This window comes from Coffea eugenioides, chromosome 3, assembly GCF_003713205.1.
Source record: "Coffea eugenioides isolate CCC68of chromosome 3, Ceug_1.0, whole genome shotgun sequence".
Lineage (NCBI taxonomy): Eukaryota > Viridiplantae > Streptophyta > Magnoliopsida > Gentianales > Rubiaceae > Coffea > Coffea eugenioides.
The window spans coordinates 38,602,048-38,623,416 of NC_040037.1; the positions used below are offsets into that span (position 1 = coordinate 38,602,048).

Below are 21,369 nucleotides of genomic sequence, written 5' to 3' on the forward strand. Positions count from 1 at the left end.
TCAAGTGATGATGTAAGCTAATTTGTCTTCTGGCCACGGGAAGTCCTTTGTCCTTTCCTCCACCATTATGGACAAGTTAATTTTATTTCATGTTAACAATTTTTAGTTCACAGTTGTTGTCCCGTACTTTGACTTTTGAGTTTTGAAGATTATATTAACAATTCATGCCTGATTCTTGGTTAATGGGATAAGTATGGTTCGGACTTATTCTGAGCAAATTTGTTGAAATATATATATGTGGCTATATTTGGACTTTGGTTGTTATTTTTGTTTTGTTTGGCTTGATTCCTTGTTTAAGAATAGATTTCCATATATATTTATGTTAAGTAAATTAGGGTTTCTTTAATTAAAGTGAACCTTAATAAAGTTAATAAGATATTTAAGTCCTATAAAGTCCATATGTTTGGCCCTCTATATATATAATTTTATAAAGTATATATGGACTTCAAAAAAAAAAAAAAAAATTGGGCTTGAATAATAAATTGGGTCAAATTATGGATATGGACCTCTGGTCCAATAAGTCTTGATCCAATTGATTGGTTTGATCAGAGTTAACTAAAGTTGACCTTGATCAAAATTTTGTTTAATTTGTATATTTTTTAAATTTGAATATTGGTATGATTATATATATTTTGGAATAAATTAATTGAAATAATATGCCACCAAAGTGACCTCTATTATGGAAATTAATTTATTTTAAAATATAATTAGTTGGGTGCTAATAATTTTATAAATATTGATCGGCCCAAAGGAAGGTCAATATTTAATAAAATTACATGTACACTTGTAGTAATAAACATGTGATAATTATTCGGTTTTCACATGTGAATTATAAATTGGCCCAAAGGAAAATTTATTTTTGACATGTTATTATTGTCAGTGTTTATTATTGCGCCAAGATATCACTTAGAAGTTAATATTTTGTCCAAAGATAAAATATTAATGGAATATCGATATCTTGGGATGGGGTTACCATTATTTAAATTTATTATTATTTTGGTTTATGTGAGCATTGTTTTAATTATATTATGTTTTCTGTTCAGTTGCGAATGATCTTACAAATATTACTTCCAACATCAATAATATTCCTATGCTGAATGGCACAAACTTCAAGTCCTGGAAAGAAAATCTCTTGATAGTACTTGGAGTAATGGATCTCGACCTTGCGTTAAGGGATGATTCTCCCCCACCTCTTACAGATCAGAGTACCTCTGATGAAAAGAGAAATAATGAGAGGTGGGAGAGATCAAATCGCTTGTGTCTGATGATCATTAAAAAGGCCGTTCCAGAAGCATTCAGGGGAACAATGTCAGAAACGACTGTAACCGCTAAAGAGTTCCTTCAGAACATTGAAAAAAGGTTTGTCAAGAACGAAAAGGCTGAAGTTAGTACGCTCTTGACACGCCTGGTTTCAATGAAATATAGTGGTAAAGGCAATATCAGAGAGTATATCATGGAGATGTCTCATCTTGCTTCGAAATTAAATGCACTTAAGTTGAAACTCTCCGAAGAGTTACTAGTGCATTTGATTTTAATATCTCTTCCTACACAATTTAGCCAATTTAAGGTGAGTTACAATTGTCAAAAGGAGACTTGGTCTCTAAATGAACTCATCTCACACTGTGTAGAGGAAGAGGAAAGGTTGAAGCAAGAGCAGACAGAAAGTGCTCATCTGGTGTCAACCACTAATAATAAAAGTAAGGGACTTAAAAGAAAGAAGGAAAAAGGAGCTGCAGGTACAGCGCCACAAAAGAAACAACAAAAGAAATCAAATGATCAGGGAAAGAATAGTTGTTTCTTCTGTGGGGCTGAAGGGCATCAAAAGAAGCATTGCACCAACTATCACGCTTGGCGTGCTAAGAAAGGTATGCTTCTTAATTTGGTTTGTTCTGAGGTTAATTTAACTTCGGTACCTAGACACACATGGTGGTTAGATTCCGGTGCAACAACTCACATCAGTGTGTCTATGCAGGGTTGCCTGAATTGCCGAAAGCCCAATGATAGTGAAAGATATATCTACGTGGGCGATGGCAAAACAGTTCAAGTTGAGGCAATTGGAGTTTTTAGATTATTGTTAAAGACCGGATTTTATTTGGATCTCAATGAGACATTTGTTGTACCGTCATTTAGACGGAATTTAATTTCTATTTCTGCTTTGGACAAATTTGGTTATTTCTGTTCATTTGGAAATGGAAAATTTGAATTGTTTCATGATTCAAAATTGGTTGGCTCTGGTTCTTTAATGCACTACGATAATCTATATTTAATTGACACAATTGTCTCATTTAATGAATCTCTGCATTTGAGTACTAGAGGAGTTAAAAGAAAATTAGCCAATGAGAATTCAGCTGCATTATGGCACAAGAGATTAGGACATATCTCCAAACGGAGAATGGAAAGACTTGTGTCAAATGAAATTCTCGACCCCTTGAATTTTACAGATTTTAATGATTGTATTAACTGTATAAAGGGGAAACAAACCAATAAAAGGAGATTTGAAGCCAATAGGTCCTTAGACGTCTTAGAACTTATACATACAGATATTTGTGGACCATTTCCTACATCTGCTTGGAATGGTCAACAATATTTTATAACGTTCATAGACGATTTTTCAAGATATGGCTACATATATCTCATTTCTGAAAAGTCACAGTCACTGGACGTGTTCAAAAATTTTAAGGCCGAAGTTGAGAATCAACTCAACAAAAGAATTAAAAGCGTCAGATCTGACCGTGGTGGTGAGTACTATGGTAGATATGACGGTTCAGGTGAACAACGTCCAGGACCATTTGCTAAATACCTAGAGGAATGCGGTATCGTTCCACAGTACACTATGCCGGGTTCACCCACTATGAATGGTGTAGCTGAAAGACGAAATAGAACGCTTAAAGACATGGTAAGGAGTATGATATGTCATTCCACCTTACCAGAGTCACTCTGGGGAGAAGCACTTAAGACTGCAGCATATATTCTTAACAGAGTTCCAACTAAAGCAACTATCAAAACCCCTTATGAGCTTTGGACAGGGAAAAAGCCCAGTTTAAAGCATCTGCATGTTTGGGGGTGTCCAGCTGAGGCAAGGCCTTACAGGCCAAATGAAAAGAAACTGGATTCAAGAACGATTAGTTGTTATTTTATTGGATATTCTGAAAGATCCAGAGGTTACAAGTTTTATGATCCCACAGCCAAATCAATTTTTGAGACAGGAAATGCCCGGTTCTTTGAGGATGTCGAGTTTGGGGGAGAACATACAGTAAGGGACATTGTCTTTAAAGAGGAATATATTAATATTCCCACAGGTGTCATTACTCTTGCTCAGGACCCTATTCCTGAATTTGATCATGATACAACAAATCAAGACAATGTCGAAGAGCAAACTGTTATAGAAGAACAAACTCTTCCTCTTCAAGAACCAGTGCCATTAAGAAGATCCACTAGAGAAAGGAGAAGTGCAGTGCCAGATGATTACATTGTTTTTCTCCAAGAACATGAGGATGACTCTGGATTGATGGAAGATGATCCAATCAACTTCCGTCAAGCCATGGAAAGTTCAAATTCTCAAAAGTGGATCGATGCCATGAATGAGGAGATTAAATCCATGAAGGACAATGATGTTTGGGATCTTGTCCCATTGCCAGAAGGTGCGAAACCCATTGGTTGTAAATGGATATTTAAAATCAAAAGGGATTCGAAAGGCAATGTGGAAAGATTCAAAGCTCGTCTTGTCGCTAAGGGATTTACACAAAAAGAAGGTATCGACTATAAAGAAACCTTCTCTCCAGTCTCTTCAAAGGACTCCTTTAGAGTTATTATGGCATTAGTGGCACATTTTGATCTTGAGTTACATCAGATGGATGTAAAGACAGCGTTTCTCAATGGTAACATTGATGAGACGATTTATATGGTGCAACCAGAAAACTTTGTATCAGGAGATCCAAAGAATATGGTTTGCAAACTTAAAAAATCCATCTATGGGCTCAAACAAGCGTCTCGACAATGGTATTTCAAATTTCATCAGGTGATCATCTCATTTGGTTTTGAGATGAATTTAGTGGATGATTGTATATACCATAAGTTCTGTGGGAGCAAATATATTTTTCTGGTATTGTATGTTGATGACATTTTGCTTGCCAGCAACGATATTGGTCTATTGCATGAAACCAAGAAATTTCTAACTAAGAATTTTGAGATGAAAGATCTTGGTGATGCATCTTTTGTGTTAGGCATACAGATACACCGTGATCGCTCTCGGGGTATTTTAGGACTATCACAAAAGGGCTATATCGAAAAGGTCCTTAAAAGGTATGGCATGCAAAATTGTAAACCAGGTGACACCCCTGTGGCTAAAGGAGACAAATTTAGTCTTGAGCAGTGTCCCAAGAATGCTTTTGAGGAAAGAGAGATGCAAAAGATTCCTTATGCCTCAGCAGTAGGGAGTCTAATGTATGCTCAAGTATGTACGCGTCCGGATATTGCATACATTACTGGAATGTTGGGTAGATATTTGAGTAATCCTGGATTAGATCATTGGAAAGCAACCAAACGGGTCTTACGGTATCTACAGAAAACAAAAGACTACATGCTCACGTATCGGAAGTCAGATGAGTTGGAGATCATTGGGTATACTGATTCCGATTATGCTGGATGCAAAGATACTATGAAGTCAACGTCAGGCTATGTCTACTTGTTGGCTGGAGGTGCCATATCCTGGAAGAGTGCTAAACAGTCCCTCATAGCATCTTCCACTATGGCTGCAGAGTTTATAGCTTGTTATGAGGCATCCAATCAGGGAATTTGGCTGCGAAATTTCGTCACAGGATTACGTGTAGTGGATGGCATTGAAAGACCACTCAAATTATTCTGTGACAATAAGTCAGCAGTCTTATATTCCAATAACAATAGGAGCTCGACCAAATCTAAACATATAGATATCAAGTTCCTGACTGTTAAAGAAAGAGTGCAGAATGGACAGTTATCAATAGAGCACATCGGGACAAACTCCATGGTTGCGGATCCGCTTACTAAGGGATTGCCACCCAAAATGTTTCATGAGCATACTGCTCATATGGGTGTCGTGTTAAATGATGTATAGTTTTTGTGGGAGTTTGTTATTTTAAATGCTCTTATGATATTTTTCAGTTATTAAGGATTTAAGGATATTTTATGCATAAATAAAGTTTGGATTTATTTGCACTCTAATTTTGGTATGGTTTGATCTCATAAAATTTAAGGTGGACCAGTTGGAAATAGGCATGTTTTGGTCACATTACATGAAATTTTCATGCTACACATCCACATCATAATTCATGTCATTCAATTGCATTGATATATGTGACCATTGATGGGTCGAGTTACGAAATTGTAACAAAGGCCGCTTTGATCCTATATTGGTGTAATTGATGGACCGAATTGGTTGCAGATACATTGTGATAATGACAGTAAAGTTGAGCTCATACGGTTAATTGCAAAATATAATTATAAGGTTACACATATAGTCCAAGTGGGAGATTGTTGGATCCTTAATCCAACATTGGACTTATATGTGAATAATTATGTATTGCAAACTGTCAATTAAGGTTAAACCCAATTAAAGTGATCAAATATAGTTTGGGTTTAATGTATCTAATAGGATGTGGGCCCTTTTATGTGTAGAAACTTATGGGCTCCTATTTCAATGATGGGCTGAAATAGGGCTCCAAAGGTAACAGGAATGTTACCTATAAATAGGGTTATGGTCCCCAGGTCACAGGTATCGTTTTAGTTGTCGTATTTCGTAATACCACAAAATACCCTTCCCTGATATCCCATCGTCAGGAAAGATACCAGAGAGAAACTAAAGGCCTCTCTCAAAGGATCGGTGAATACCTGTTGACCTGGAAGGCCACCCCAAATCTCTAGGGATTCAAGTATCAAGTTTATCAATATGGATTCAGGTACGCTTCCGCAATTTTCTTGTTAATTTATTTCTTAATAATCGCCATATAGATCTTGGGTTCAATAGGTGATGGTTTTCACCAATGGTTAAATTTAGATAACCACCCTAACAGGAATATGTGGAAGGAGTTAGGTGTAAATGTTTACTGCTTCACATAACCTGTACAGGTTGAAGATCAAACTTGAATCTGTGGTCAAGTTGGAGAAATGTTTTACTACAGAAAAGGAGAAATGGTGCTGATTAAGTTGTGTAATTGCCTCTAGGGGTTAAAATCAAATGGAAGGTTTTCGTGCTCTTCAATTATTGCGACGAAACAACACCAGTAAATGCAATTTTTTGTTCTTATCAAACCTAGTGTTCTGTAAATTAACTTCTTAGAAACCCTTGGAAGATATGATTTTTGGTTTTGCCTTTTGTGTTTACACACTTGATTTGCTTTTAGTATCTGTCCAGCAAAGAAAACAGTTAGCTACTTTACTACAGTTGAAGTGTTCGAATCGAAGCAATTAGCTGTGATCCACTGAAAAGACGCGCGTCAAGTTTTCGATGGAATTCGTACATTTGCTTTTATGGGTTCATCTGGACCACAAAGTCTGTCGGTTGGGATCCCACTGGAAATCTGCCCCGATAATGCGGCTGGCCCTTTTGGCTTTGGAAAGGCTAAAAAACGAATAGCTACCTTGTAAGGCTCAGAAATGCACTCCACGTGATTGACAAGAATTGCAAATGAACCATTCACTTTTCTTACATTTGTCTTGTTTATTTCTAGCCTATTCCACACTCGTCCGAAATTAATTAGGATCCTTTCATTTATTTGGATTGAGGTTGACGCCTACTGGAGATGAAAATCCATATTTATTCTCTCTTTTGTCTGAAATTTTCGTTTTTAGTCACCTTATAATAATCTTATTCCTCGTTATATGGACTTAATAGAGTTGATTGTTAGAGCTAGAAAATCTAGATGACATAGATAATAAGTAATATGTACTAATTAATTTCTAAATATTACTTTATCTTAGATTATAGAAGATTAAAATCATCTTACTACTGAATTGAAAATCAGATGCCAAATATTCGGACGAACACTAGCAAGATGGTTTCTTAAACAAAAGCTAAGACAGGATGATTTTCAATTATCCTGAAGGTCTACAAAAGATCAAGGTATATGAATTTACCGTCTAAGATGGAATTCAATTCAATTGAGTAAAGGAAAAGCAAAAAAGGGAAGTTAAAATTCAATTTCTTTGCATCTAATCCTAGAAAATTACAGTTTGTATTTACTAATTGGACTGGTATTGAAAAAGAATTACACTTATTTATTGTTTGCTATTTATTTGCTTTCTTTTTCACGACTAGACAGACTTGTACGAAATAAAACGACTAAAGCAGGGTATGTAAAAGACTTGACCATACAAAGGATGATTGAGTCTATCCATGCGTTTTTCTACCTTGTGGTGTTCACTGGATTCTTATCATCTTGGATTGACTGAGTCTATGCTCAGAATTTTGATTCAATAATGAACTGACTGGGCCATTTCAATAATTCACTCTGGTTGGATTGAAAATGAACTTACATCCTTCCCCCATAGTCATCCACGGCAGGCGTGTTTTGTTAGACGCCTTTTACTTCTTTTTTTTTTTTTTTTTTTTGTATTTTTAGGTATTTTTTATTTTTATGTTTTTAGTGTAACCTTGAAAGAAGACAGCTTGAATTTACTTTTTGGGCTGGCATCGGAATAGATGTTTCACTCAGTCGTTGATTGGTAACTTTTTCTACTCTCTTTTTATGGCAAAAACTTGGATAAACTTGATTTACTAGATCTAATGCCCAAATTTTGTCACATCTCCATTGTGCGTATAATGCTTGAGTTGGTAAGATAATATAGCAAATTTTGAACCACTCAATTTACGGATGGACCCAAGTCTTTTCCCTTTTTCATGAGTAGACAGACTTGTACAAAAATTAAGAGATAATTTCAGAAACCTTCCTTGAAATTTTTCATAATATTACGTAGCACTTTTAAGATTTTTAAAATCTCGCTTACTTCTCTTGAATTGATTTTTTTGGTAACATTTTAACCACTTTGGGAGAAAACCAAGAGAGATAAAATTTTACTTCTAATATCTTTATATCTTATAAGAAGACGTTTTGGGTCCTGTTCATTGGGCATTTTTGTCCATAAAATTTCATCTGCTCACTTTAGGGGTATTTTTGTCTTCTAGCTTTTCATCTGCTGCAAGCTTTAGCCGAATCTTTCTTTCTTCTTTATGTTAGTGTTCATTGCAATTTTCATCTGCTCTCCCTGTGCCATTTTTGTCATTTCAACCAACCATCAAGCCGCCTGTCATGCTGGCTGTACTACAACCTTTTGCATGTCCATTGAGCCAGATTACGGTTTCATCTACACTTTTTTCCATCTGCCTTGAAAAGGATATTTTGGTAATTAGGTGACCATCACAAAAACTGTGTTGACAATAATAACCCAAAAGATGCCTTTTGTGTGGTGTGTAGACAACCATCTCCAGGTTAGGATCGTCCTTTTAGCCCAAAAAGAAGTTTCCAGCCCTCTAAAGATAATTCCCCGCCTCCTTATTAGCCTCCATCTCTATCTTCTTCTTTTTATTTTCTCTTTCTTTCACACCGTTCCATTTTTCTCCCTTGTCTCTTTGTTCATCAAGCCCTGCTCTGGTCCCTCTTCTTCGATAGTATAGATCGATAAAATATTGTGATACACTTACCGTTGATTAATCTTTCTTGAAAAAGGTCCGGTTGAAAAGGAAGTCTGAGGGGTTTTTGTGGGTTGGTTTTGATAGTTGAACCCATTTGATTTACTGGGAGATGACGACACTGAAGACCTATCACAGTTGATTGCTGCTCAGAAGGTTCCTATGGCCGCAGCTAAGAAAACCCCAGCTCCTGCAGCTGCTAGGCAGCAGCAATCCAAGCCGGCGGCTAAGTTTCCTTCGAAGCCGCTCCCCCCAGCTCAAGCTGGTTAGCTTTCCTTTTTCCTTTCTCTATCCTTTTTTTATTTCTTCCCTTTTCTTGAAGCGGATGATTTGTAGATTTGATTGTTCAGGGGGATTTGTAGGCAAAATAGCTGGTAGATTTGAGGTGGGTTATGGAGCTCACCTACTTTAAACTAATTTTTTTTAGCTGGCCTGTATGAAAGATGGGCGTTGGAGAACTTGTAGAAGTGACTAATGGTACTCAAGACTTGTAGTGTATGCCTAACTTGCAGGGCAATTTATTAAACCAAACCTGCTATTTCTGCAGTAGCAGAATACATATGAACAATAAATAAAGAATTGAGCTTAGAATGGAATTGTGATGATCAAGATGCATCTGCCATTAGTTGCTAATTCCTGCATATAATCAGAACAGTGGTTAAAAAGAACAAAAAGAAAATGAATTTTGGGCAAAAACTAATGGGCCTGCATCAAAGCTCAAAAACCGTGACAAAGTTACAAGGTAGGGATGCCAATTTAAACTTCTGACAATGGTAAGAGATGACTAATTGGTTCAAAGAGATCAATTTATGTTTATCTTCTCAGAAAAGGGAAAAGGGCAAAAAGAAAAAACTGTACATTTCTTATGCATTCGGCATTTGCTGTTCCAAAAAAGAAAAAAGAAACATGGATTGCTACGTAAATATTTTTAGTTCTAATTCAGCTCCAGTTATATAGAATATGGCTTATAGTTTATAAGATAATATTAAGTGGAACACTAAAATGCTTATTTTACAGATTTATAACACTATAGTTGACGAGGGCTTAGCTTAATGGTTAAAATTGAAACCTCTATCCGCTTTTTAAATCACACTTCTCCCCTGTGTTAATAATATACATATACTAATTGAAAGTTGAAACTTATAACTAATTGCATGAACTATTGAGAAAAGCATGGAAAATCATTCAAAACATCCTTTACATTTTAGCAAATGATTTTTTTCATCCCTTATTTTAAAATACTGAACTTTACATTTCTTACAAAATCAAGTCGATCAATTTTGATCCCTAGGTTTCCAACTAAGTTTTGGCCTAAGTTCATCTTGTGACCTATACGTAATCATTGTTTTAGGGACAAAAAGATTAAAACTCATCTTTTTAAGGGCAAAAAATGGATGTGAGTTGGGCAATTTATTTAACTACAAATCCTTTTTAGGAGCAAAAATGAATGCGGGTTGAGCAATTTGTTTAACTACAAATATCTGACCTTTTTGCACATAAAAATGACTATATATGGGTCATATGGTGTATTGAAGTTAAAAAGTGATCAGAAACCTAGGCTTGAACCAAATTTGAAGTTAGCATTTTAAAATTTAGGGATGAAAAAATTTATTTTAGTAAAATGTAAAAGATGTTTTGAATGATTTTTTCGAAAATATCACTAACATTTGATACAAAATATTTTAAAAATGCTTGATAACATATAACAACAGTATTTCTAATTACTTTATATTCAGTGAAAGAATTACAGAGGTAATTCTAATTACCAATCTTATATTCTTGTGCAGTATTGATTCTCTATCAATCCGAAGGAGGGAAATACTCATATGCAAAACACCAATTATAGCTAGAAAAATAACCCTTTTTGTAGAACCTATGTCTAAAAAACAGCAATTATTTTATATGGCTGCCATGTGAGGAATTTTAAGTTAGTCCTTGTAGAGAAGCATTTTGAGTTAATCCCTGCAGAGTTAGTTGATCTTTTGTTGACTGTTACTACGGAGGATATTGCCGGTGCTTTTGGCGGAACACTTGAAAAATTACTCATGGAATTGAAATCTCATCCATGGTAGTTATAACAGGGATAAGCAAGTTTTGTGTTATGACCCAATCTGATAATTAGACCAATTAGTTGCAAGAGGAATGTTAGTTACATGGTAACTACTCTATAAGCTGAATCTATACATAGGAGATTGGGGATGTAATGAAGATCAGTTTGTATGTGAATTGTAGTCTCCTTACCCAGACAATCAATTTTACTCTTTTATCTCCTTATTTTGAAGTCTATCTTCCCTATCATTTTTGTTCTCTTTCCTCTCCTTCTATCTTCCTCAATTCCTTAATTCTTCAGCCCTAATCATTATTACATTTTGCTCTTTGGGCTCTTCGGCCTTTAGTTATCTTTTCAAAAAAAATAGCTTGTTATATATATATATATCCTTATATATTATAAGAAGGCGTTTTTGGATTCTTTTCATTGGTTTTCATCTGCTCTCCCTAGCGGCATTTTTTTCATTTTGGCCCGGCACTTGTTCTTTTTGTTGCAGCTGGTACAACTGGCTGCTGTTCATTGGTTTTTGGATACCATTGCCTCAATTCTTGAGTCAATTTTCATCTCAGCCACTAGCCCTTCTGAGTCAATAAGTCATACCATTGCTTCATTTATTCAGCTAGCTTATACTTTTACAAATATCCTTAGAAAATGTTCAAAGAACAGAGGTTAGTGTTGATTACATTTGATCTGCTCTCCTTAGGAGCATTTTTGTCATTCCAACCTCTTGCTTGATCTTTTTCTTAAAGCTCATACAACTGATTACTGCTTTTGTTGGGAAAATGTCTTTTTTCTGCCCTTATTACAAGCTTTATGCAAATGTTAGTTATTGCTGAACTCTCATGATGCTACCCTTATTACTCATTCTTGCAGTTGCATGTACACAACTTTTTGTATGTTCAGAAAATTGATTACTAAGTGTTTATCGCTTTGCAGTGAGAGTGTATATGAAGATGAGGACTTTGATGAGACCTAGAGGCAACTAGCTACATTACTGGTCTCAAAGATTCAAACATGCTTTTCCTGTATCTTTAATTCTCTTCTTGTCTGTTTTATATAATAAATTGGATGATAGAAATAATCATCTACCTTACTTTGAAGTTTATGATTAGAAAAACTCGAAATCCTTCTAAACAATAGTTTTGTTGGAAGTTTTTGTTTTAAAGTCTACTTCTACAGAGTGCTCATCTTCTTGATTAATATGTTAGCATACATTTTACCAGGTTATGTAAAATGCATTTCAAGAAGAGGAAGCATAAGTTATTTTTGCTGTTGTATGCATTCATTATTTATAACAAATCTCTGTCTCCCCTCTCAGGTCACTTGTTATTTGAATGAACTAAATCACTCATTGTTGTATGCCCTTGGAGCTGACCTTCTATTCGATGTATCAGAAGATTCAGATTATGTCCGAAGTATTCTAGGTAGGATGTTATTCTTGAATTATGCCTTTTAAATTTGTTCAGTATTTATATGTATCTTTATAATATAATATATAAGAAGACGTTTTGGATTCCTGTTCATTGCAATTTCATCTGCTCACTTCAGGGGTATTTTTGTCCTTCTAACTTTTCATCTACTCACTTCATCTGCTTATTGCAAGCCGTAGCCTTAGCTTATTGCAGCTCATTTTGTATTGTTCAATTACATTTTGCTCCCTCAAAATACTCATTGAATGGACTATATATTTTCAACTCATGTCTAACATAGTCATTTTACAATAGCTTTTTACTTTTGCTGTCAGACTTTAGAAAATTGAGCCTTCTCTTCTCCTGTTCTGTTGGTTTTGCTCGCTTTCCAGCTCATTGTTCTTCTCAGCTTCTTCTCGCTCTCTCTGTCTCTGGTTCTTGCCGAGAAGAAAAATGGCGTTTGGAGCCAGGAACGAGCAGGAAGTTAGAGAAATCGTGAAGCCTCGCACCAACAAAAGAGACTACTGAAGAATCGTTCTTCACAACGCTCTCGAGGTCCTCCTCATCAGCTATCCAGAAACTGATAAGGTACTAAATTTCAACCCATCCGGTTTCTTCTTTTTCACCCTGCTTAATTTCTTTTGTTGATTTAGTATTTAATTTTCATGCGAAAATTATTTTTATTAAAATTCTACTACTTTTTTGGTCATTTTTCCTTGTCATTAATGCGTATTTTGTTGGAGTTTCAGTGCGCAGCGTCGATGAATGTTGGAGTAGGTTCTTTTAGTGATCCAGAAGGTCTTGAAGGCCTCGCGCATTTTCTTGGTATGATATTTTGATTTATTTTCTACTTAAACAAAATTTTGGCTTTTCTTTGTTTCTTTGTTCCGCTTTGTCATTTTCCTTAAATAATTTTGGGTTTCTTCATTCTCTAGGTCTATGCAGCTACTACTGTCTTTCTTGTACCATTTTTGGAGAGGAAAGGAAATTTCCTGAGGTGAACTTCAATTTCATTATTTTTGGGTTGTTTTCTTGCGTTGCTTAGGTAATTTCTTTTAACCATGTAATGCATCAAAATTCATAAAAACACAATAATTTTACACAAATTTGAGGAAAGTTTCATGGTTTTAAGTATCTTTTACCTTGTTTCGCTTTCAATCTATATTTATGGTAAGTCACTTTTGCCGGAAGTCATAAAAGATTTCCTGTTTTGCTTTAAAATATTTGGCTATGGGTTCAACATCAATTTTACACTACAAGCTTCTACTTTATCCCAGTGGTTTCCTTAATGCTTTATACAACTCCATTTTTCTCACCGTTATTTTTGGACTTGCAAATTTTGTCTGCCACTCTGATTGTAGTGTAGTTTTTTTCCTCATTTCTTTGCGGATTCTAATGCCTAATGTATTGGGTCCCCATTTTTTTCAAAAATTTTGATTTTGTTATTGGTTTTTTTTTGGACAAAAAAACTTCATTTATTTCAACCTGAATAAATGCAACAACTGCGACACATCATATGGGTTGGTATATTAGCAGCTGTTATCAGTAGTATCTTCACCATTTTTTCTTTATTTCTTCCGGCATCGCATGACCTCAAATTATTTGAACTAACTCTATTTTGCACCCCTGAACTTATATCACTTATTCACTTTGCAATCCAAACTTTAATTTTAAATATTTCGCACCCTAAACTTTCGAATTTTGGATATTCGGTATTCTAAACTCTCAAATTTGACCCATTTAAATCTAATCAATGACAACTTTAACAAAATTAATGGCATAGAGAACTCAATAAATTGATGATAACATGTCGAAAGTGGTCAAAAGGTGCCACAACATCGTCAAAAAATAAAATAATACATTGTCAGTAATTTGCACAATCTTTTATCTCGTTAATTTTACTAATAATGATTGAAGCCATATAAATCAATAATGATGCGCTAAAGGTGATAAAAAAAAAGTTAAGGGATCACAGCTCAAATAAAACGGTACATTATCATTAATTTTTATCATCATTTGTCTCGTTAATTTTACGAACATAATTATTAATTTGCTTTAAATAAGACAAACTTGAGAGTTTTTGGTGCAACGTATCCAAACGTAAGAGTTTAGAATGCAAAATATCCAAAATAAAAATTTATGGTGTAAAGTGAGAAAGTGGTGTGAGTTTGGGAATGCGAAGTGGAATTAGTCTTTAATTGAAATGACTTTTCTTACGATTAGGAAATGCAGCGAACCGGTGCAGTATAGTCAAGTCCCTGAATAAGAGAATTTTTTTCCCTTCCCTAAATTCTTAAATTTATATGCTGATAGGAAAATTAACATATTTAGATTATCTACTAATTGCGTTCTTTTGTTTATTTGATTCTATGAAGAGATTGTTTTCCTCAACAAGAAGGTGCTGGTTGAAGGTTAGGAAGTTAGAATAGAAACTTCCATGGGGTTGATACATTTGCTTGTGAAAGTTAAAAATAACATATTGAATAGTTGTGCCTTATAATTTTCTTTGCCTTTTCTACTCTCGAATTATGATTTGGACTGGGGCAATTTCTTTTCTGGCCTGTTCTTTCTTTCTTTTTTTTTTCCAGTTCTCTTAGCTCTTCAAAGAGCCTATTACTTTGGTTATTATTATAGCATGGTTAGGTTGCACATTTTGTTTCGCCAATTTAATGGGTAGATTTTACAAACTTACTTTTCTTCTTTGCACCTTAATCTTCATAACATCTCATTAATGTTTTAAAAACTAGAAGATCAATTTTTTAGCAAATGCTTTTACATTTTGAGCATTATCATTTAATTACATCGCCTCTGTTCTAGAAGCGTTTGTGAGCAAGTTGGGTAAAGCAGAGTTGACAACTGAACTATGTGGTTCATTGCCTACAATAGTAGTCGATTCTGCCCGTAGTAATTGTAAGATAAAATAGCCAAGTTTAGTCTAATAATAATTGTTTATTTATACTTTTTTGGGTTTTTTTTAATATTATTGACAATATCTTACTTGTGCTTTTATTTCCTTTGTATGTGAATTTGCCAAATGAGATTTTTAAAGCCCTTTTTTCTATGGTTAGTCATTATTGGTGAAGTCATTTTTTTAAGTGTATGTGGTGTATGGTTCTTGGTATCTCAACGTTATAGTATTTAAATGTGAAAACAGTTTGGAAAAATGGAAGGAATATCTACTGAAAGGAGAAAAAAAATTTAACTTTTCAGGTTGTGAATGTTTTTTGATTTATTTCCCTGTCATTTTTCCAATTTTACACTAGATTGGACCTTCAAGTTTCTGCTTCCTTTTCATTTCTTAAATTTTTGCTTACTTCTTTAGTTTTGCTGCTGCCCCTCATAATCTTAGATTGCTGCCTATTTGATAGATTGAGGAAAATCACAAGGAAATACTAAAAGAAGGAGAAAAAGATTTAGCTTTTCAGGTTATCGTTTTTTCTTTTTATTTGCCGTCATGTTTCTAGATTACCTTAACTTTGAATTTCAAATTTCTGATTTATGTGCTATTTAGTGGTTTTGACGAAGTTTTGCTGCATGTTGAAATTGTTAATTTTACCAATTTCTTTTTTTTTTAACTATTGCATTCTCAACACGAATTGTTATGCATCTGAATCATATATGAAGCTGGGAGGTTCAGTTTGAATTATTCTTGGGGAGGATATCTTTTCTCATAATGGTTATGCATTATACTCATTAACAATGCATTATACTCAAAAAGACTTCTTTTTTGGTCTCTTTGTTTTTCTTTTTTGTAAAAAAGGGCTTGATTTTGTAATCATGCTGTTGATTTTGCAAAAAAAAAAAGGTTTAGAATTTTCCTTATTGGTATTTTGGATGTGGAGGATGCAGAGGAATAGGATGTGGAAGAGTAAATAAACAGAACCCAGTGAGTTTGGGAGAACGAAGTAGCTTGCTCCAAGCCTGTACATCTACTTTTGAGAAGGTACACACATCAGCTTGATATTCATTGTTTTATTGAGCATATACTGCTACAAGAAAATTTTCAACGTCATATGTGTTTCTTGTTTCTAAAAGAAATTTTTTCTTTATTGCCGTACTGTGAAAACTTGTATCTGCTGAATGGGTATTCGTTTTGTTAGTTTTGCTACTATCAGATTTCCTTTGTTTCTAATGTTTAGGATTCTAATTTTCTGCTGCAGATGGTTTGGACTTATAAACCCAAGATGTAGACAGAAGCTTGAACTAGCTGGTCAGTGATTACAGTTTTTTTATAGTGAGTTACATGTAATTCTTGGAGTTCTATTATAGGAAAGTGACTCTATTTTTATCTATTTTTTTTCAAGTTTGCCGAATTCAGAGGTGTACACAGTCCCTAACTGGAGTGATAGAGACTTTTAACATATCTCACTCTTCCAAGTTTGAATATGTATTCGTTTCTATCGGTTTTATTCCGGCAAAATTAGTCGAAAGACTGTATTAGAGAACTGAATAGATGGTTTCTAACAGAGTTTGGTTGTAAATTGAAGTCAATTTATTTACTAGAACTGGTTGTTGATTATTGCAAGCCTTAGCCGAATGTTAGTGGAACATTGGCTGTTTTGCAGCATTAACAAGAAGCATTAATGAGATGTGATGTTCATTTCTATCAGCCAGCTCATTTCTTTGGAGAAGTAGTTGTTACTGATGAAAAAAAGCAATTTGATAGCTTTAAATTGAATGCTTCCAAAATTTTGGTGTGATTTTCTGAGTATATAATCTGTTTCTTAGTGAGAGTTGAATTCTGATAATCAGCGCATGAGACACTTTTTTGCTGATACCATGGTGACATTTGCATAGATGCATCAATCTACGTGTGTGTGTATGCATATTATATATGTATATGTGTATTTATACACATATGCATACATATCATGTATAGGAAAAGATGCAAAAACAAAGTGAGCGTGTGCATAGATATGTATAGGAAATGGAATGTAATGTTCTGGGTGTAGCTTATTCACCTCTGCTTATATGCTCATATTGTCATACATGCATTAAGGTTAAATTTTGGTACTAATTGCAAGGGAATATCTTTGAAACTCTGAATTTGCCAGGTACAGTTAAAAGCTATATGATTTGCATCCGTGGTGTATTTGAGATTTTTGAGGGCCAATTTTCTGTTATATTTTAAAATTTCTTTGTTGTTACTAGCAATAAAAGATGTTTGATATTCCAAATTCTGCAAACAACCTGCTATATTGTTGAATAATGTTACAGATAGAAGTGTTGAATTCTAGAGGGGCAACGCTCTCTTTTGTTCTGTACTTTAGTTGCTGCCTCTGATGCTAAGCGGATTTTGTTCTGATTTTAGGCTTCTGAAGAGCTTAGCTTTTTTGCAGCTGGCACTGATTTTAGGCACTGGAGAAAGAAGATAGTGAAGATGGAAATAATTTTTAGTTATCGAACGATTTGAATATATTAAGATCTAAATTCATTAAATTTAAATACTAAATTGGGTTATCAAACATGCCTTAAGTCATCCTTTGTTTAGTCAAAGTGTTTTACAATTTTTGTACCCTTCTTAGTTGTTTTTTGGGATGAAATTGGAAATCTCTCTTGAGAGTTCTCTTAATATCATTTAACACCCCTAAAATTTTTAAAATTTCACTTACTTCCTTTGTTAGCTTGACAAGGCTAGATACCCTCTTCAACAAACACAACTTGATGACATTACCCTTACATTCTTAATAATTATTTAACAAAAAATTCCAAACAAAAACAGAATTTTTTATCCAAAAAAAATGACCATCCAATATTAGTCCATATTTAATAATTATTTAACAAAAAATTCAGAACAAAAACAGAATGACCATCCAATATTAGTCCATATTTCTATATATGCAAATGGTGGCAGGGTAGCAAAGGAGGTGATTAAGTTAAATTTAGCAACGTCAACCATTTAAAAGGACTTTGGTAAGTAATTTACACCTACGAAAATTTTGTGGGACGGATTAAAAGAAGTCAAGCAATGTTTTCAGGAAATATGTTTTAATACATAATGTAATTCAAGTTGTATTCAAAATTAAATGAATCTTTTTTTTCGTGTGGTTTGTGCCTACTTATATAAAAAAAATATATTAATAAGCTAGTATTAAAATGATTAATCGAAAAATGATCTTATGATAAAATATCAAAAAATTGCCTATGCTATTTTTTTCTATGATAACAACATAGGCAATTTCTATTTTTTTAGCTGGGCTTTGTTGCCTTATTGTCATTTTTTTATTGATGTAAGTTTCATGAATAGCATAATATAAGAATAATAGTAGAAGTAAAATTTTATCTTTTTTGGTTTTCTCCCAAAGGAGTTAAAATGTTACAAAAAAAGTCAATTCAATAGAGGTAAGTGAAATTTTAGAAACCTTAAAAGTGCTATGTGATATTATGAAAAATCTCAAGGGAGGTTTCTAAAATTATCCCTTATTTTCCATACAAGTCTGTCTACTCATGAAAAGAGGAAATGACTTGGGCCAATCCGTAAATCAAGTGATTTAAAATTTATCACATCATCTTACCAACTCAAGCATTATATGCACAATGAAGATGTGACAAAATTTGAACATTAGATCTAATAAATCAAGTCTATCCAAGTTTTTGTCATAAAAAGAGAGCAGAAAAAGTTACCAAATAACAAATGAGTGTAACATCTATTCCAATGGCAGCCCAAAAAGTAAATTCAAGCTGTAATTTTTCAAGGTTAGACCAAAAACACAAAAATAAAAAATAGCCTAAAAAACAAAAAATAAAATAAAATGCGTCTAACAAAACGTGCCTACCATGGATGACTATGAGGAATGGTTGTAAGTTCCTTTTCAATCCAGCTAGAATGAATTATTGAAATGGCCCAGTAAGTTAAGACTTCTGAGCATAGAAATGATAAGAATCCAACGAAGGACTAGTCACCACAAGATAGAAAAACACGTGGATAGACTCAATCATCCTTTGTATGGTCAAGTCTTTTACATATTTCGTACTCTACTTTAGTCATTTTATTTCGTACAAGTCTGTCTACTCGTGAAAAAGAAAGCAGATAAATAGCAAACAACAAATAAGTGTAATTCTTTTTCAATGTCAGTCCAATTAGTAAATGCAAACTGGAATTTTCTAGGGTTAGATGCAAAGAAATTGAATTTCAACTTCCCTTTTTTTTGCTTTTCCTTGTCTCAATTGAATTGAATTCCATCTTAGACGGTAAATTCAGATACCTTGATCTATTGTAGACCTTCAGGAACATTCAAAATTATCCTGTATTAGCTTTTGTTTAAGAAACCATCCTACTATGTTTGTCCGAATATTTGACATCTGATTTTCAACTCAGTAGTAAGATGATTTAATCTTCTATAATCTAAGATAAAGTAATATTTGGAAATTACTTAGTACATATCACTTATTATCTCTGTCTTCTAGATTTTCTAGCTTTAACAATCAACAATATTAAGACCATATAATGCGGAATAAGATTATTATAAGGTGACTAAAAAAGAAAATTTCAGAAAAACAAGAGAATAAATTTGGATTTTCATCTCCACTAGGTGTCAACCTCAATCCAAATAAATGAAAGGATTCTAATTAATTTCGGACGAGTATGGAATAGGCTAGAAATAAACAAGACAAATGTAAGAAAAGTGAAGGATTCTGTAATGATAGGGGGCTTTTCTTGTCCATCACGTGGAGTGCATTTATGAGCTTTAGAAGGTTATTAAACATTTTTGAGCCTTTCCTGTAAAAGGGCCAGCCGCATTATCGGGGCAGATTTCCAGTGGGATCCCAACCGGACAGACCTTGTGGTCCTGATGAACCCAAAAAAGCGAATGTACGAATTCCATCGAAAACTTGACGCGCGTCTTTTCAGTGGATCACAGCTAATTGCTTCGATTTTTTTTTGTTTCCGAAACTATAAAACTATTCTATCCTATACACTAAGGAGGAGGGGACGGATCTAAGAAGACCCAGGAATAATTCAAAAGAGGTTGAACTACCACCGGACCAAATGAATGCACAGCACATTCGCCTGAATTTTTTTAGAAACAAGCCACTTAAATATGACATTTTTGATAGGAGGCAAGGTTCCACCAACTAGGTGGTGGCCACCAGCCCAAAGGCTGGTGATTACTTCAATTCGAACACTTCCATCATGCAAATTTGATAAATAAAAATTAAACTTTTTTTCATTTACGGTTAAGTTCTTTTGTTACAAAAAAAACTCAATAAATAAAAAAATGGAGGATCAATAAAAACAAAAAAGAATAGCACTTTTTGATGTGTTTGTATAGAATTTTACTTAAAATGATTATTATGATAATTTTTATAATATAATGTGTGAGAGATAAAAAAATAATTTAAAATATAAAAAATATATTTATAATACAAGTAAAACAATATTTTTAAAAAAAATTAATCCAAACACACCAAATCTAGTTTTTTTTTGGATTAAAAAAAATACTAGCACTATTGTCTATGCTAAAATATATTATGGCTCCGTTTGAATTAGTTGTTTTTAATAAATTTGATAAATTTACTATAGACAGCACTAAATCGATTCCAAACTCTTATAAGATCCCCATCGTTGGAAGATGGGTGATAGACACAACAAATGTTAACAATCATAAATAAGTAATCAGATTAGTGCTCTCTTCTACTTATATTTCAATGCAATTCTCAAGAATTTAATAAAAACCATGTAGATTCTTGAAAATGAAGCTCTATATGGGATATTTTCTTATTGATTTTGTATATTTTGTGCACAATTGCCAAACAACTATTAGTTTGGAAAGTAAAGTAGATATTGTCCTTTAGTAATTTCTTTTGGTTGCTATTGTCTTTGTAATATATTTTCTAACTTTTATTCTCAATTTAGTGACATGTATAGAGTGATATTTCAATATTTTATCATATGAAAAATTAAGTTTGGCATCTAGAATGAACTTTCAGAGTAAGAGTTATTGTCTTAAATCATCTTTGATATTAAATTTATTATTTTGTAAAAATGATAATTGACTTCTAAAATTTCTTTTAAGGCTATTGTGAAATTGAGAGAAATTAATTCTGAGACAAAATAAATTTGTTTTCAACAACAAAACATTTTTCTTTTCTTTCTTTGGGAAAAAACTAATAGATTATGATGCATATCTTTCTAAAAGGGTCAATTATTATTTTACGTTCCTATTGACTCATACAACAAACAAACTAAAAGTGTTCAGTTTTGTTACAATTAATTACCTACTTTAAAAGACATTCTTAATGTAAGG

General features: G+C 33.5%; 1 long non-coding RNA gene across 6 annotated transcripts; it reads left to right on the forward strand.

The window, feature by feature from the left end:
- The first annotated feature begins 8,564 nt into the window (after window positions 1-8,564).
- On the forward strand, window positions 8,565-17,602 carry LOC113765658. 6 transcript variants are annotated; one of them, XR_003467758.1, is made up of 8 exons: window positions 8,565-8,927; window positions 12,031-12,136; window positions 12,514-12,709; window positions 12,871-12,946; window positions 13,057-13,118; window positions 15,971-16,064; window positions 16,282-16,331; window positions 17,461-17,602. It is a non-coding gene; the product is annotated as an uncharacterized LOC113765658 (long non-coding RNA). The 6 variants fall into 6 exon arrangements; XR_003467760.1 differs by lacking the exon at window positions 17,461-17,602 and adding an exon at window positions 16,687-17,454; XR_003467759.1 differs by lacking the exon at window positions 17,461-17,602 and adding an exon at window positions 14,497-14,532 and having other exon boundaries at window positions 16,282-16,730.
- The last annotated feature ends 3,767 nt before the right edge of the window (window positions 17,603-21,369 follow it).